Genomic DNA, 6,000 nt, shown 5'->3' on the forward strand with positions numbered 1-6,000 from the left:
AACAAAGCTCCTAAAACCATTGCCATGTGGTGGCATTAAAGGCATGGATCCCAATATTCCAAAGAAAGTAATGTGCCATGTGCATTTTGGGGAAAATGAGATGTCCTAATTGTTGATGCTGAGGAAACAAACAGGAGAACAGTGGGATATAACTAATGAAAAGTATAGAGCCAGACCACCTTCCCTGTCTCCTGAGTAATCTGTATGCAGGTCAAGAAGTTAGAAGTTACAACTGGACATGGAACAATGGACTTGTTCCAACTTGGGAAAGGAGTACATCAAGACTGTATATTGCCACCCTGTTTATTTAACTTATATGCAGAGTACATCATGCAAACTGTCGGGCTCGATGAAGCACAAGCCAGAATCAAGATTACCAGAAGAAAGATCAGTCAATAACCTCAGATATGCAGATGACACCATCTTCATGACAGAAATCGAAGAGGAACTAAAGAGCCTCTTGAAGAAAGTGAAAGAGGAAAGTGAAAAAGCTGGCTCAAAACTCAACATTCAAAAAACAAAGATCATGGCATCGGGTCCCATCACTTCATGGCAAATAGATGGGGAAACAATGGAAACAGTGACAGACTTTATTTTCTTGGGCTCCAAAATCACTACTTATGGTGACTGCAGCCATGAAATAAAAAGATGCTTACTCCTTGGAAGAAAAGCTATGACCAACCTAGACAGCATATTAACAGAGGTCTGTTTAGTCAAAGCTATGGTTTTTCCATTAGTCATGTTATCAGTGTGAGAGTTGGACCAAAAAGGAAGCTGAGTGCCAAAGAATTGACTCGTTTGAACTGTGGTGTTGGAGAAGACTCTTGAGAGTCCCTTGGACAATAAGGAGATCAAACCAGTTAATCCTAAAAAAAATCAGTTCTGAATATTCATTGAAAGGTCAGATGCTGAAGCTGAAGCTCCAATAATTTGGCCACCTGATGTGAAGAACTGACTCATTGGAAAAGACCCTGATGCTGAGAAAGATTGAAGGCAGGAGGAGAAGGGGATGACAGAGGATAAGATGGTTGGATGGCATCACCAACTCAATGGGCATGAGTTTGGACTCCGGAAGTTGGTGATGGACAGGAGGCCTGGCAAGCTGCAGTCCATGGGGTCACAAAGAGTCGGACACGACTGAGTGACTGAACTGACTAATAGAGTCAGGTGTTCTCTAGTCCCCAGTATCTCTAGACAAGAGAAAGCTGGAAGCCAGAATAGACAGGCAGTTTATTTTTTCATGTAATTTTAAGAATACAAGCCAGAATTTGCTTTTTACACAAAAGAACAGATACCATGATTCCATTTATGTGAATAACTTTGAATAGTCAGACTCAAAGAAACATAAAATAAAATGGTGGTTACCAAGGGCCAGGGCAGGGAGGAATGGGAAGTTACTGTTTAAAAAGCACAGAGTTTTTGCTTGGGATGATGAAAAAGATCTGGAGAGTGTTAGTTGCAATGACTGTACTTAATGCCAGTGTACTGTACATATAAAAATAGTGAAAATGGTCATTTTTCTGTTATGTATACTTTACCAAAATTTTAGGAGAAGTTAAGAAAAGAGTTTTTAGGGCAGACTGTTCTTTTAATCAAGAATGCAAAATTTTGGTAAGCCTTTTAGCTGTACAAATGGGAGGTAAGTGCGGCTGTGGGTCCGGGAACATGCTTCAGACCTAGACAGACCACATTTCTGTTCAATGGGACTTGCTCTTCAGAGATGATTATGATATGAACTAATTTTTTATATCCTCTAACTGGGGACTAATGCAGGAAGGAAGAGACTTGAATTTGTGGATGTAAAGATAAGGAAGAGAAAAGACCTCTGCCTGGGATGATAAGTAGACCCCAGCAGCATGACCTCAAACAAGGACTAATGAGAATGGCTATTGGGAAGAACATGCTCCCTAGGTTAGAAATTGTTCATTTCTTTCTAAAACATTGTGATTTCTTAAGCTATTATCAAGCCTTCAATATAGTTCATGGGCCAGCAAACTATAGTCTATGGGCCAGCTATGTGCGTAAAGTTTTTATCTGATCACAGCAATGTTTATTTATTTATGTATCTTCTCTGGCTGTTTTTATGCTACAACTGGAGAATGAAGTAGTTACAACAGAGATTGTATGGCCCACAACACCTAAAATACTGATTATCTGGCCCCAGCAAGAGTTTGTCCCAACAAAGTCTGTCACGGATTCAAGTTAGTTGTGTGTGAGAGGGAATCGGAAGGGCCTTGTCTACCTGTTGGAATAAAGCAGCCCAGACAAGTGGGAAGATGACCTACAGACAGACGCAAGGACAGCAGTAAGAGTGAAGGACACCCTCTGTCTCAGATTTGTACCATATGCAAATCAGGTCTCAGAAATCCTCAAGAGGAGGTTGAGCTTCCTGTCATCGTTTAAGTGAGACCTTGGACCAAGAACAGAAATGAGTTACATATTTGAGATTCCATGCATGAAGGTTTTGGTTTTTGGACTCTGTCTGGGACTAATCTTAACCTCTAAGCAGATCCAGGGATATGACTCCATCACAACCTCTATGTAGCTGAACAAATTATTGTTGTTGTTCTGTTGCTAAGTCATATCCGACTCTCTGTAACCCCATGGACTGGGCATGCCAGGCTTCCTTGTCCTTCACTATCTCCTGGGGTTTGCTCAAACTCAGGTCCATTGAGTCAGTGATGCTATCTAACCATGTACCCTTTAACACACAGATACTGCACAGGTGCACTCTGTAATCACACCACACAGTAAACTGCAAGTTGCTGTTTCTGAGGTGGAGGGATAGTGTAGGGAGGGGAGGAGGTGGGATACACTCTTTGAATAAGGATGTTTCAGGCATAGTACCAGATTATACAAAGCTGTGTAGGTTTTTTCAGTACGCATTTCTTACATTGTTTTCAATCTTAAAATTTGAATTTCCCTAAAGAAATGAATGAACTGTAAACCAGCTATTGTAGATTGAATTGCTCTTTCAGAAAATGAAATTATTCCTAGAGAGAGAAAAGAGGTATGTTTGGATCTCAAGCCATTTCCCACTTCAGGTCACTGTGGGGACTCCCCAGCCAACGGAGCTCAGATTTTGGTGTCATCAGTTAACCAGGCTCTGAAGGCCAGACTGAACTTCTGTGTCAGGGAGCAGACTGCTATCCTAAATTCTATTAGGTCTGATTTTTGAATTGCCCAGGAAAACCTTCCATTTATGGGTAACGCTCCAGCCAGTACAGTCTCCTGCCTGATGCCAAGAGTGCCGCTACTCATGAACAAAGCTTCACTCTCCAATCCTCCGATTCCAGAGGCTAGGTTACTGGGAGAACCTGTAATGTGTGAATTAAATTCAACCAACTTCACTCTTTTTAAAAAATGACATAATCTCCAGGAACTGCAATCTTTAGTTGACCAAGTATTTTGAAATCCCAGTTACATCCAAATTTGAAAGAAAAGGCAATCTTTGGATTTAGCAACCACTATTTTTAGAGCATTTGGGGCTCTATGCCTTCAGTAGCTATGCTACATAATCTCAATGATGGTGTCTTTAACTTTCCATTCATTCATTCTTTCACTCATTTATATATTCACTCCAGAGATTTTGAATACTCAGTATGTGACAAACACCATTCCAGAATGTATGCTCAGTTGGTTCCGACTCCTGTCAGGCCTGTTCATGGGATTTCCCAGGTAAGAAAACTGGAGTATGTTGCCATTTACTACTCCCGGGTATCTTCTTCACCCTGGGATCGAACCTGCACCTCTTGTGCTTCCTGCATTGGCAGGTGGATTCTTTACCACTGTGCCACCTGGGAAGTTCCATTCCTGCTCTTAAGGAAATCTGAGGGAGTTTTTTTTTCCCCATTAAAAAAGCACATACTTACAAACACTCAGATTTTTGTATACAATATGAGGGGATTGGTGAATTACCTTAAGTATCATTCATGAACTCCTTTGGGGTCACATGAATGAGTCTATATCTTCCATTTTATAGTTGTTAAAAATCATTCCCAAGAATCAGAACTGGAAAAGTATGGCCTTGAGGCCAGATCCGGTACATTTCTCCTTCTTTTATAGCCTGAGGTAAGAATGGCTTTTACATTTTCATATAGTTACATTTTAAACAGTTATGTAAGAGCCTGTACATTATCTTCAATTTTGCCTATTGACTTGCAAAACCTAAATTATTCTTTCTAGTCCCTATAGAAAAAAATTTGCCAATCCTTGCCCTAGAATGGTTAGAAAATATCTTTCAAATCACTCAGTTACTAGAAAACAGAGGACTAGGATTCATACCACTTGATTTCTCATCCATTGGTCTCTCATTACTCCTGTTAATCAATTAAAATATTGACTAACTTATTGATTGAATTAAACCCAATAAAAAGAAAACAGGAGTACTTGGAGTACTTAATAAACAATTTCTTAGGTAAATAATTGGACATTTTGCAGGAAATTGAAATCCAGAGAACTTAGTGACCTACCCAAAATCCTTACAAATTTGTTAAAGAAGCAAGACTAAGCTCTCAAATTCAGGTTGTGTGTTACTATTTTTTTTTTTTTTTTACTTTGAGTATTTTCTATTCTACATGTTTGAAACGTAATACCTTTTGTAAACAGAAATAATGGTATGGAAGGAATTTACTTAAAGCAAAATACTTGAACAGATGCTATTGTTAACTTCTAATTAAGTGATTTTCAAAGTTATCTTCAGATTCTCCTGTAATGTAGTACTATAAACATGAAATACAAAGAATTATGATGACTATGATGACTATTATCACAAAATCACATGTGCTATTTTGAATATATTCTTTAAGAAATTTCAAAGCACCTAATTACTACTGATTTCTTCTATCAGTTAGGGTTGCCAGAATGGTTTCAAAGTATGTATGACAATATTACAAATGATAGAGTTTAAAGATTTTCACAATAAAAATACTAGAACTGCTTCAAAGATAAACATTTGAATAGTATGTGAAAACAATATCAGATTCCCTAAAGACGTCTTATATGATGTTTTTAGGCAGAATTCTTTTTTTTCTGACACATTCTGAGAACATTTTTGTTCATATTTAAACCCTAATAAAAATTGGGTGTCACCCTCAACATCATGTGTACTACACAGGAAGAACAGATAATTCTTTCTAAAACAAGGAGTTGTGGTCAGTGTAAATAAACTTGTTTTTTTTACAGTAAGACTGTGTGGAGATTCTGAATTAGAACAGCTTTGGCAAGTCCAGCATGCTCTCTTTATGCATAACCTCCATATACATGCCCCCCAGCTCAAATATTTTGCACTTACCTGAATAAGACAGACTTCTCAGGGAAATGTGTAGAGTTGGGCCACCTGACAGACTTCCAAACAGAATTCTTTTCTAATAGCAAAGCTGCTTGGGCATTTCCCTGGTCTGCGAGCACTCACACAGCCTAGACAGTTCACCAAGCAAAAGGAAGCTAGTGTTTTAGGTTTTGCAGAGAATCACCAGCAACCACAAAACCTCAAGATAATTTCAGACACATTAGTATTGAAAAACCAAGCTCTTAAGATGAACTCCAAGTTGCAAAATTACAGGAAGGCCAACTGTCAAATATTTTTTAAGGTTTTAGGACTACTATGAGAATCCATTATAAAAAAGCATTCAAACTGAATTTTGTAGAGAATGGGAAGTGGGGGAAGACAGTGATATTATCAAAACTGATAAAAGGAGATGAACTCTGTGCTGTGGGATTACTACTCTCATAATGTATTTCAGTGATTAGCTCTGTCATTGTATATAATATTGACTACAATATGACACTAACTTCAACTCATTTAATTAAAGAAAAAGGATATTAAAATGATAGTCTATTAAAGTGCCAGAGGAGGGAAGTGTGTCTGTTCACAGCCTCATTTTTTAGACCCTTAACATTATCCTCATAAGAAACCATACATACAATCACAAAGCTATATTGCAAATATTGAAAGTATATAAGTTCCTCAAACTGCTCTAACTTGCCTGTCATTTTATG

General features: G+C 38.2%; 1 protein-coding gene across 1 annotated transcript in view; it reads right to left on the reverse strand.

Moving 5' to 3' along the window:
• GPR141 (G protein-coupled receptor 141) overlaps nt 1-5,418 on the reverse strand; it is a 51,795-nt gene extending 46,377 nt beyond the window's left edge. Inside the window, exon 1 of the mRNA XM_043873439.1 lies at nt 5,294-5,418. The gene's annotated coding sequence lies outside the window, so the exon portion shown is untranslated. The remainder of the gene's footprint in view (nt 1-5,293) is intronic.
• Between the last annotated feature and the right edge of the window lie 582 nt (nt 5,419-6,000).

The sequence above is a fragment of the Cervus elaphus genome, chromosome 18 (genome assembly GCF_910594005.1).
Source record: "Cervus elaphus chromosome 18, mCerEla1.1, whole genome shotgun sequence".
NCBI lineage: Eukaryota > Metazoa > Chordata > Mammalia > Artiodactyla > Cervidae > Cervus > Cervus elaphus.